Here is a 13,430-nt window from a genome sequence, read left to right as displayed (position 1 = left end):
GCCGGTGTAAAGGGGTAAAATCCACTGGGTGCATTCACTTGTGAATAGAATACTTGAGACGGCTGCTGTCGGCCGATCTTTTGGTTGCCGGCAAAACCATTTCCTTGTGAAGGAAAGTTCGCATTTGCTGCCGTTTGAAAATTGTTCCGCGGTCCTCTATCCTGTGAAAAGTTGATCTGATGTTGTGCTGGGTGGCCTCCGCCTTGCCCATGCCACTTGCTATTTTTCGACCTATGACTTTGATTGTACACTGGTCCATTTGAAAAATTACCAATCGTTTGTGGAGAATTTCCACACTGCTCAGGCGCAGAATTAAAGGGTGGGTTTCCGTACTGATGTTGTACCTGGTGGTTGTAAATTGGGTGGTATCTCTGCTGATTACTGTAATTGGTTTTCTGCTTCCGTTTAAAGTTATTGCCGTTTGCATTTTCATAACGGCTGGCAGGTTGGTACCCGCGATCACAGTAGCGCACTCTCTCCTTCGGCGCATTGTTGTCCGCGTGCGATGCATTCTGCTGGCTGCTAGGGAAGAATTTGCCGCTGCCAACCTTGGAGCGCACATCCTCGCTAATTAAATCTAAGGAATCCAGCACAGAAAGGAATACATCCGTGTCTTCTTCGGACACATTTACTAGTTTCTCTCTAATAGACACAGGGAGTTTGCTTTTGAGAATCATAATTACGTCCTTGGAAGAAATCGGAGAATCCCAGAATTTAATTTTTGCTAGATACTTCTCGAAGTATCGCCGGAGACTTCCATGCTCCTCTATCAGCCAGTTGCGTATATAAAATTCCGTGTACATGTGGTAAAGTTTATGTTGGAACAACAAAAAGAAGCGTAAATACACGGTTAAAAGAACACAGAAGTCTTTGCCGATTAGGAAAAACAGTTAAATCGGCTGTAGCAGAACACGCTTTCCAGCCAGGAAATCATCAAGTGAAATTTTCCGAAACAAAAATTTTATCTACGACGACGAACTATTACCCACGGCTTTGTAGAGAAGCAATTGAAATATATAAACATAGGGATAATTTTAATCGGAAAGAAGAGACCATGAAACTTAGTGATATTTGAACAGTAGCACTACAGAATTGCTAGACAGTTTTATCCATAAAGAGATTACGATCGATAGTTAAGTTTTATCTCTGACAAAGATTATCTCTGCATATCACGTGTAACTCTGGTCACGCCCACTTTCTACGATATATAAGTCGCTCTCAGACGTCCGACCCGTCAGTCGGCAAGACTCACCGGAGGAGAAACACCCCTCTGAAGATGTCCAGCGCAGCTCTGGACGAAACGTTAGGAGCTGAAGAGTTTAATGGACCACGACCTTACATCCCGGAAGGTTTACCAGAAGACATGTAATCCGGTCGTGAAAGCTTTCATACTATGAACTGGTAGTATTGTTGCAGAAGCATTGTTACAATTTTCCTCCTCGTCAGAAGATTCAGAGCTTTCTCCAAGTGTGTTTGATTGTTGGAAGAGTCCAAGTTGTATCTAACAATTCGTCATCATTACTGAAGACTTCCACTTCAGAGTCATCTAATATGGTTAGAATTTCTTCGTCAGTAAGCCCTAAAACGAAACAAACAAACGAACTGTGAAAATAACGCGTAAATACAATAGTCAAATGATTTGTCTATTCTGTAATCTGTTCCGAATCGTAACCACAAACATCGTTCAAAACGATCATATGCCGGTAAAATAGTCTCAACACGCACAATTGTGCGTGTGGATGTTACAGTCATTGTAGCTATGAAAGTTTTCAAATAATTGTGGCGGACATATTTTTATTTACTTCTGCACACCTTTCTGAATCTCAAACACATTTTCCAAATGTCAAAACGCAATAAATAAAGCACTATAAAGATTTACCTCGACAGACATGCTTCTGACCCGCCATCGTGAAAATTACCAAAGATTAAGAAACAATAAATCGAGTTCTATACAAAACAGCAATTCCTGGAGACTCGTGTAACTTTGGACTCAACTGCATAGCGGAATAATATGATGCTGCAACGCAAATAAACCGCATCCAAACAATTGTGCGTATCGGGTCTGAAAGGGCAATGCTGTTTGTAGTAGCTTACCCGCGCTCCTATTTTTTTTATTCATTATTAAACCGACTCCTGCATTACCCCTATTTGATTTTATATTTATAACCCTGTATTCACCGGACCAAAAGTCTTGTACCTCCTGCCACCGAACTTCACTAATTCCCACTATATCTAACTTTAACCTATCCATTCCCCTTTTTAAATTTTCTAACCTACCTGACCGATTAAGGGATCTGACATTCCACGCTCCGATCCGTAGAACGCCAGTTTCCTTTCTCCTGATAATGACGTCCTCTTGAGTAGTCCCCGCCCGGAGATCCGAATGGGGGACTATTTTACCTCCGGAATATGTTACCCAAGAAGACACCATCATCATTTAACCATACAGTAAAGCTGTATGCCCTCGGGAAAAATTACGGCTTTAGTTTCCCCTTGCTTTCAGCCGTTCGCAGTACCAGCACAGCAAGGCCGTTTTGGTTAGTGTTACAATGCCAGATCAGTCAATCATCCAGACTGTTGCCCCTGCAACTACTGAAAAGGCTGCTGCCCCTCTTCAGGAACCACACGTTTGTCTGGCCTCTCAACAGATACCCCTCCGTTGTGGTTGCACCTACAGTACGGCAATCTGTGTCGCTGAGGCACGCAAGCCTCCCCACCAACGTCAAGGTCCATGATTCATGGGGGTAGGCTGTTTCTGATACAGTGCAGTAAACATGAAGTGAAATTCGATAAACAAACTCACATATTTATGATGTTATAAGTTCAATTAATTAATTTAGGGTGAGATCTAAACTAAAAAGAGTAATCTTTGTGTACACTATGTAGCATTTATCTGACATGAGAAATTACAGCAAATTGACAAAAAAAATGAGCCACTGTATTGCAATGCACATCACTTTTTTCTCTTGTACTGTGTCTCTTTCTTCTCTCGAATGATATTCCAGCAACAGTCTGCTAACATAGAAGGTACCCACTTCCCTTCATGACGCCTTTCTATGGTAGAAATGTACTGATGGAATTTTTCGCCATGTTCATCCGATATGTCACTAAAACTCTCTGTGAAGTACTCCAGATCAGAGTCCATCCTATGTACCTCTAAAGACATATTGCACCCCACATCTTGATATGCTTTGATGATGTCATTCACCATTGCTTTGTAGTTAGTAGCTCTTATTCTTCCGAGTAAGTTTTCTGGCACCATCTCGAAACAGTCCCATATCGTCTTTTCTTTGTCAGTTAAACGTGCTTCGGAATTTACATCTTTCTGCAGCTCCTTGATTTGTGGAACCACAAATACACCTTCCTCTTTTTTTGGTGCTGAAAGATGGGGGAATCTGGTAACTAGATATGCAAACCCACTGCCAGTTGGATCCATGGCCTTTACGAATTGTTTCATTAGGCCAAGTTTGATGTGAAGTGGCGGAAGTAGTATATCTTCAGGAGCTACCAGACTTGCATGTTGTACATTCTTTTCACCCACTTTGCACCTCCGTCTGGGCTGTTTCTTTTCAAGTAGTGAGAATTTCTGTCTCGACTATCCCACTCGCAAAGAAAACGCATACTTCGTGTAGCCTTGTAGCATTCCCAGTACCATAGAAATTAATTTGAAATCTGCACATATTTTATATTTGTATTTATTGTATTGTAATGAATTTAGCTTCGTTTGTACGAATTCGTAATTCTATTTCGTCAAGCTGGCATAAGCTACTGGAAAAGAGGGTATTTTATTTCTGTTATGGATCAAAACACCCTTGAGACTCGTTTTCGACATCTCTATGAGAAGTCTCCACTCCTGTGAAATATAGGTGAAGTTCCGCACCTTCATTAGGTCAGCAACATCATTTCAAAACGTCAGTGCTTCGTCAGTTGCAAAATAGGAAATAAAGGCATGTTCTCTGTATCTCTGTATCTGAACACACTGATTTAGTACTTTGGCAGAGTAGATTATACTCTTGTGAACCAAGTAACTGCGCCTTTTGTTTACTTAGTCCCAGATCACCTACTAAATCATTTAAATCTGCTTGTGTTCACAAATGTGTCGATGACTCACTTGTGCAGTGATATAAAAGATCATCGTCTGTGATTTTGTCAGTACTATTTTATTTCACTGTCACTCCGAATTTGACCCTGAGCTCTTGAAGGTACTGGAAGGCTGTCAGAATGCTGCACTGCCATTCTCACCGAAGGCAGATCTAGGTAAACAATGAGCCTCTTCCATTTTTTGTTTATGAAACCCTGAATTTTTGTTAGACGGAAACAACAATCAGTAACATGGTCTTTGGGCTCTCTCCACAGCATGGGTACAGCGAACAACGCCACATTCTCTTTACCTTTCCACCACTGAATTAGTTTGCAGTAACATGTAGCACAACAGAAATTTGGCGCCCATTCTCTGTCTTGGTCTCCTGCCTCTACTCTGAAGTAATGTTTATATGCTATCTTTATGACTGTTGAAATTTTCTTCCTACTTCTGACAAAGGTGAGCTTCCCAATGATATAGAAGAAGTTTTCTAGCTTATAACGACATTCACGGCGACGTGGGCGTTTCTGAACATTTAAAAATACCTCTTCATTAATACACCTGTACTACATTAATGCTAGAAAACTAGAGAAACGCTGATATGTAAAAATAAGCGGTCAATTTACCTTCAGCACCAGGCTAAATCAGTTTAAACACAGGAACTTGTAAGTTCAACTGTGCTCGGAAATACGACAGAGAGGATTGGCACAAATTACCGCTAACACCACTCTTGTAAACTCGGTGCACCTGCCTCTGGGAATCGTGATGTGTGGTCACTCTCACGCCTCTCAAACTGTTTCAAAGCAGAGTCCATCAGCAGCGACCCTGTCGAGCAGTGCATACACAGAGGCATGGGCAGGTGTGCTCATGTACGCAATGGGCTACTGTAGTAGCTATGTTTTGTGCAACGTGTATATTATGCAACAAACAGTGTTGAAGTATGGACTAAACACAATGAAGATTGTATGAGTATTGTATTCATTACTTTCAATCATATCACTTAGCACACATCGATCAATAAAAGCGTCTCACAAATACGATAAGTCAGAGAGTAAATAGTTTCCTCAAAAAGTAAATAATTTGTCCTACTTCGTGTGATACTCTTCAAAGCAACATGTATCATGTACCATACACTTTCTAATGAAACCTCTGTTCTTTCTGTGGGTTGAAGCTATCTCCATACCAAATGTCAATGAAATCGATTTAGTGCCTTAGTCGTGATAACGTAACAGGCAGAGCTACTTTTGAATTTATAATAGTAGTTGGATGAAACTTTCAGGTACGATATCTTTCTATACCGTGATCCGATTTTGATGAAATAAGGCCTATACGGTCCCCCAAGCTAAGCGCAAGTTACCTGTGATGACCTCATGCAAATCCGTCTGGTAGTTTTGGAGAAGCATGTGCAAACAGACAAGCAGACACACATGACAGCTTTATGGATTTTTTATTATTAAAATCGTAGTATGTGTGACCCGGAGCTTGTGCAGTACGCATTTCTGCCGCTAGGCGTGTCAGTGCTATTTTGTTCCTATTTCGTTTTTCATGATAGGAAGTTTAAGTGAACAAATTGCATCTGTGAAATTTTGTTTTCTACTCGGTAAAAATGCTGCTGAAACTGTTTTAATCTTGAAAACAGCTTACCAAGAAGACGCCAGGGGGAAAACTCAAGTGTATGAGATGGTCTGCTCGATTTAAAAATGGCGACATGTCGAGTGATGACGAAGCTCGTTCTGGACGTCGATCGAGTGCGCAAATCGAGAAAATACTGGAAAATTCGAGACTTGTACTAACAGACCGTCGACAGAGAATTGGTCAACTGTCAGAGATGAGTAGGTTATCTTGGAGCTCGGTTCAGCGGATTTTAACAGAAGATTTGAGAATTAAAAAGTCTGCTGACAAGTTTGTTCCTCGGCTTCTGACTGACAATCAAAACCAACATCGAGTTTTTGGCTAAAAATGCCACGGTTCCACTGCCCCACGCACCCTACTTGCCTGACCTGGCACTGTGCAACTCTTTGACAACGCTGAAGACGGCAAGAAGGAAACCAGGGAGGAGCTGCCAGCATTTCGAAAGATGGCTACAGAAAATGTTCGAAACAGTGGAAGAAGCACAGGTGGTACAATGTATCAGTTGTAATGGGAAGTACCTTTAAGGGGATAAAGTGGTTTTGCAAACAATTTGAAAATATATAGCTTTTATAAAATAGTTCCAGTTGTTTTGGGTACTTCATCGTATGATGAATATTTACGCCCCCTTCGCCCCGATCCCAGAACTGCTCCCTGTCACCACGCCAGCTGCAGCCAGTGCGTGTAGAGTGTGTGACAGGCAGTGTGTCGTGCAGCACGACGAGCGTGGACCTGCTGTCGGCGCTGGGCCACCTCCTCCTGGAGAGGCTGGGCCTGCACGAGAGTCCGGACTGGCCCTGGGAAGACCAGCGGCCGCCCTCCCTGGCCGCCATCTGGCGCGCGATCCGGCGCCTCTGGGCCATAGCCTGTGGGGACCCCGACTGGTGGGTCGGCCCCCCTGCCAGCCTGGGCCGCACCTCGTACCTCGGGTCGCCGAGCGCTTCGGTGATTCTCCACAGCCCCGCACCGTGGACCAGGAGCTCTCGGGGCGACCTGTTCTACTGGCGGTCGCGTTCCAGGAGGAGCGCCATCGAGCGAGAGGAGCGTTTCGACTGCGCGCTGGCCTCGACGAGCTGGGTGAGTCAGCACGAGTGGTGGGGGCTCTCGGTGTAGTCGCTATAATCTAAATCAGTGGTTCCCAGCGTGGAGGCTATTGTTCCCTGAGGGTAAAATGAAATTTTCTGAGGGCTGAAAACAGACAGGTTCTATTGTGTTACGTTCACGGAGCTTAATTATCTGAGAAAGATCACTATTTTGTAAGACTGTAATGCTTATTACACGATTTACCGGTAAATACCTCATTTTTTATTTCAAATACTAGCATTGCCATGTGAGACCATGTGTTGGTCGTTTAGCTAGTGAAACGAAGGTATGAACATCTTCCTCAGATACGTAGCTGACCCACTGCACACATACTTTGTATCATGCATGTACAACAGTAAAACTTTGACACGTATATCAACCATGTCAAATATTCTCATGAAAACGCCACCTCAAATTGGGTAGATTCCATGACAGACCGTGAAAATTGCTGCATTACTCAATTTTCAGGAAACAAATAAACTATTGACACCACAACAGAAACACATATAGAGCATAGACAGTGTTGTAATTATTGTTATTATTAGTGACAGTGGTCATGCACAAAGGAACGGCAGGGTGATGTATTTCAGTGTCTGTCAGGTCAGAAGTATGGAGTCCAAGAATTAGGTGATATACAAACAGTAATCTCAAGTATAGTGCATCCATTTCAACTTGGTTGATTTTAAATGGAAGTTGAGGGCTTGGACGGAGCAAGTGTAGCAGAGAAACCATGTTTTGTATCAAGTATCTACCCTCATACACTGAGAATTGCTTCATCATTTTATAAAAGAGGTTGTTAGAAATAAGCAGTACCAATTGTCTCATTGACTCATTAATTCTCGGTTTATTTACAAAAACTAAATATTCATCTTTCAGCATTTTGAAAATAAAAGTGTTCTAAGAACATTCTTTCTCATTCTAACATTTATTTAGTTGCTACCGCTGAAGATGGGGGGGGGGGGGGGGCAGTGGGGGAGGGCGAGGAATGGATGATGTGTGATTAAGTTTGCTGCATACCTCACAATAAACTTGTTGATTTTTCAAACTGACAAAACACATCTACATCTGCAACTACGTAGCTAATCTGCAATACACATTGAAGTGCCGGGCAGAGGATTCTTCGAACCACATTCGGTTTTCTTCTCTATCGTTACACTCTCTAACAGCGCATGAGAATTAAACTGAACTTTTAAATCTTTCTTTACTAGCTCTTATTTAACTTATTTGGTCAAGGATATTATATATCTCTCTGTACGCTGGCGACAGTAAAATATTTTCGCATTCAGAGCAGAAAGCTGATGTTTGAAATTTCGTCAATAGGTATACCCGCAGCGAAAACCGCCCTTATTTTAATGATTGCCGCCACAGCTTATTTCACTCGTGACGCTCTCTGCCGTATTTCGCGATAATTCAAAACAAGCTGCTTTTCTTTGGACTTTTTCGATGTCTTCCGTCAATCCTGCCTGGTATAGATCCCACACCGCACAGCAGTACTCGTAGGCAAACTCTTCTAAGAGTTTTGCTGATAAATTTCAGTCTTTGGTTTGCCTTCCCCACAACATTATCTACGTGATCGTTCCCGATTATGTTGCTCCTAATTATTCCCGATTATGTTGCTCCTAATTACAGTTCCTAGTTAATTAGTTGAACTGACAGTCTTTATATTTCAGTAATATTTCGTGTAATCGAAATTTAATGGATTTCTTTTCGTACTCATGTGGATGACCTCACACTTTTCTTTATTCAGAGACAGTTTCCACTTTCCGCAAATCTACATTTATGACTATATTCCGCAAGCCACATTACTGTTTCTAACTAACGGTTTTCCTTGCCCCACTATCTTTTAGCCCCCATTCTCCTGTTCCACTCTCGAACGGCGCAAGGGAAGAATGAATGTCTGCAGTCCTCCGTATGGGTTCTAATTTTTGTGATTTTATCATCGTGTTCACTTCATGAGACATAATTCTGTGGGAGGAAGTAACATCTTGTCCTACTCTTAATGGAAACCATCCTCCCAAAATTTCAACAATACCCGTCTCTGCGATACACAACGGCTCTTTTGTAGCGTTTGCTGAGCGTCTCCTTTACTTCTCCCCTTTGACGAAACGCGCCGCCCTTCGGTAGATCCTTTCTGTCTCACAGACTCTTGTGTTAATCTTACTCGGATCGGTCGAATGAATGTTCTGTAAGGCGAGAGAAAAGGCAAAGTAGAAAGTGGCTGAAGTAGTACTTGATACCGCAACGGTGAACATGTACAGAAGAAGCATTATTGTAAAAGAGTCTCCTTTATACAGGATGGTCAGAAACAGTCTGAACAAGCTTGTAAGAATGTTGCAGGGGAGTCTGAGGTAAGAAATATATGTTAAGAAAAGAAATCGATACGTTCGTAGTTTGCCAGTTATTTAGCATTGAAGTTCACCAATCAGGTGTTCGCGCGCGCAAATTTCAAGCAGGCTACTAGAGACTGTCGCTGAACATATTCAATGTTTTGTTTGCGCAAACCGAAAAAACGTAGCTTTTGCTCATCTACCATAAAATCAATCATTTCCGAATTAGCCGTGTTTTAACTGATAAGGAGCATTTCAATAAGTTATTACTCATGAGCGGACCCCTGTCTCTCCATTACCGCATTTTAGCGTTTGCAGTTGCTTGAGTTTGCATTCCCCATAATATGAGCTATTTAAGATGTTCGTAATTGTAATTCCTAGGAATTTAACTGAATTGACAGCCATACCTGATTGGGTAACTTGAATGCTAAATAACTCAATAACCGTGTAACGTACAGAATTATTTTTAGCAGTTATTTTCAGTACAATGTCTCGCGCAACACCCTCACAAGCTTTTCAACTGTCTCTGACCACGTACGTACACTATTATTAGCCATATATTCTCTCTACTAAAGCTGATAATTAACTAAACTGGACGTTAAGACGTATATCAGTATAGATAGATTGTCATCTGTTTCCATACAGAGAAATCGACGAATGCACTGTTGTTTGTCTTTCTCTCTACGTTTACGAAATGGTACTGATTTTCTCACTCGTGATTAAGCAATTACAAGCTGCATATGGAAACTTCTACACCCGTGCATCCATTTTGGGAGATCCTCCAGTCACGGTTACCGTAATATCCTTACTCCCTCACAGACATACGGTGTCCTGAAGAGTCATGGGAAGGCACTATGGCACGAGTCAGTCGTTGCCTGCTGAAGCTTACACATTTCGTTTTCTTCCGTACAGTCCTGGTGGAAATGGGTTCATCCCACCCCTCATTCAAATGGCGTGCAATCTGGCTATGAGCGGACCGTCAGTCTCCCTGTACGGTTCTGTGAAGGCGATGCGACTTTCGTACATAAAGTTCTTCTAGTTATCATGTGGGTGGTTTTATGCATCTGGCTTCCCGAGTTCTTGTGTAATCTGTGATATGCTAGGAGCAGTGCATCTGGTACCCATTATCATCCCACGTTCCAAGTTTGTCATCTCGCGACATGCAGCCAGGTCCACTACGTGACAGCCTCTAACAGACAGTTCAGATGCAGTGCCTACACCCGTACCATACGTAACATCTAGTCGAAAACTTTGGGAGTCATACACAGCACATCTTTAAATAGGGTAACCCTTCGCATAACTTTTGGCCCCACACCTTAGTTGAGGTACCATCCAATTAATGAGTGTGTGTGTGTGTGTGAGCGAGAGAGAGAGGAGACGCAGACCAGTGACGAGTCCCCCCTGTCTGGACTCGAGGTGCAGCTGGAGACCAGCCCCAGCAGTGCGTCCAGCTGGCAGCCGCCCCCCCCGCTCCCCCTTCCGCTACACCCGCAGCACACACCGCCGGCTGCCGCTGCGGGACGCGGAGCGCCGCCACTGCCGTGACGTCACACTGCGGCTCTGCGCTGCCGAGTTGTCGGTGGAGCGGTGGCTGAGCACCAGTGCGCGGCCCACCACAGTCTGGTCGTTTTACGACCTCTACAATTTATAAACTTTTTCAGTTTTGCGTTTTTTCCTGTTCGGCGCCGGACCTCGTGTGTCTCTGACGGCTGATAGCGTCGCCCCGCCAAATCTCCAGTGCAGCTATTCTTATATTCCTCGGTTTATTGTGTTTCTGTGGGCTGGATGCCTCGCCGTCGGATTGACCAATGAGGTCCTCAAAATTCACCGTTATTCGACTGAAGACCTCAGTGTAAAAGACACTGGGAGACTATGAACTCGGTGGAAGTCACTGAGACGAGCTTCTCTGGTGAGGACCCACATTCCACTCCTTCAGCGATGCAGAGTCCGTTGCTTTCTGCACTCGTGGGGTCTTCAGGAGGCAGTGTAGTGGTATGCAATGAACAAAGACTTCGTTATGGTGACGCAGCCTGTCATGCAATAGGAAAGAAATATATTTAAAAAAATATTTTGAAGAAAAGAGAGGATTTTATATTTTGCGGCAGAGAGTGCCTTCGCGTATAAATGGGGACTTAACATGATAATACTTCAAGTGTGAACAATGTTACAAAAAACTTTAAAAACCAATCGTTATGTATCCCCAAAACTATAAAACATATAAACAGCATTGTATGTAATGTCTCATATATTTAATAGTTTGTTAAAAGGTTTGTCTTGTTAAATAAATCACAATATGATAAGCTTTAAAGTTATTTTTTATGTATTTGTATACAAAATACTACCTAAAATAGTATTCTAATCACAGCACGAAATTTTTTAAGAGCACTGTGTGCGACACAACTCAGTTAACTGCTGCACATTTCTGTCCCCACGTTGAAAAATTGCGAAACCTGTGCACAGTGAAATCTGTTTCGGAGATGATATGAGAGATAATTTGTTAATAACAGGTGACAAACTGAGCTTTGGCGTCATCTGTGCATCACATTGTAAGCGTGAAAACCGTAAATTATGAAAAAAAATTTTGAGCAGAACGTTGCAAAGTTTACTTTACGGATGGGATGGATGTAATTAAGATGAAAAACAATCTTTCATTGAAAACTTCCTGCAAATTCAGCCACGATGTAGGCGAGCTAACTACAAATCAAATCACAGGTTAGAGGTGACAGGTTCTGTAGCTGACATACCTCGCAATGGCCGCCCAACATTTCTAACTACTGATGAAAATCTGCAGCTCATTGCAAAGACTTTCATACAACCACTCAAGAAATCTGCAAGAAGAGATTCTAAGCAACTATAGAAGCTCGACGAGAACGTTAAAAGTGTTACACCTGAAGCCCACGCCGTAAACGGCATGATCGTCATCGAAGACGTGGATTCTCTGAGTCGCAGCAGGGAAAGTGACTCTAAACTTTTGCAAAACAATCATGTGGTCTGATGCAGCAAGTTTTAAGTCAAGTGGAAGATTTAAAAACTAAAACTGAGTGTACTTGTCTTCTGAAAGTGTTGTTTAGGAGGTAATTGTTTTTACAGGTTCGGTTTGGTCTTGTATATGCAGCAAAGCAGTGAACGGCCGTTACTTTATCGATGCGATCGTGACTGCGGCAGCACGTCATGAAATGTTCAGAGAAGTTATTGACGTGTTCAGTTAGACAATACGTCTGTGCTTGGAGCTGTAAGGAACAACCTCACCTGCCAGCAAGGCGGAGCTCCACCACGCTATGAATGACACGTCTGTGCATGTTTAAATGACAGTTTTCAGGTGCAATAAAGTCAATTGAGCTCCAAGAGCAATGGACTTCACATCGTCTGATTTTTCAATGTGGGAGACACTGAAAGACAACGTTTTCGCTACAAAACCATTAAAGCTACAGCATTTATGGGATTTCATTTAACAAGAATTTGAAAACATTTTTGATAATAATAGGAAGTCATGTGGTGTCACCGCCAGACACCACACTTGCTAGGTGGTAGCCTTTAAATCGGCCGCGGTCCGTTAGTGTACGTCGGACCCGCGTGTCGCCACTATCAGTGATTGCAGACCGAGCGCCGCCACACGGCAGGTCTAAAGAGACTTCCTAGCACTCGCCCCAGTCGTACAACCGACTTTGCTAGCGATGGTTCACTGACAAAATACGCTCTCATTTGCCGAGACGATAGTTAGCATAGCCTTCAGCTACGTCATTTGCTACGACCTAGCAAGGCGCCATTACCAGTTACTATTGATACTGTAAACATGTACCGTCAAGAGCGACGTTCACCATTTACGGGTTAAAGTTAAGTATTCCACCAGCTACGCCCTTTTTTGCTAGTCTAATTTCCTTGTCCTGTTCCAGACCTCACGCCAGCCTGCGTGAGCTAAAACACGTGCCTTTCGGCTTCCTCTCATACCGGTGTTGGCTCTCCTGCCAACCCACAACATTTGGCGACGAGGCCACACCGCGTTCGTAACTATACTGCCCTGATTTACTTGTGTTATGGCTTCGCCTCCATCTCCAGATGTACTGTCCGACTTTTATTGCTTACAGAACCAGCAGACGCAGGCCTTACTGGATGCCAGGGTCAACGTGCAATGCAAAACGATGCGGCAGCCGCTGCTCCACCGCTAACGCAGCCGCAACACGCAGTTGCACCAACTTTTCGTCCTTTTGATGCTGCACTGGAAAGCTGGACGGAGTGGTCACGCCAATTTGGATTCCATCTCGCCGCCTACAGAATTCAAGGTAATGAGCGGCAGCCTTTTTTATTGTCCT

Source organism: Schistocerca serialis, chromosome 8, assembly GCF_023864345.2.
Source record: "Schistocerca serialis cubense isolate TAMUIC-IGC-003099 chromosome 8, iqSchSeri2.2, whole genome shotgun sequence".
NCBI classification, from domain to species: Eukaryota; Metazoa; Arthropoda; class Insecta; order Orthoptera; family Acrididae; genus Schistocerca; species Schistocerca serialis.
Note: the sequence above shows the minus strand (reverse complement) of the source record.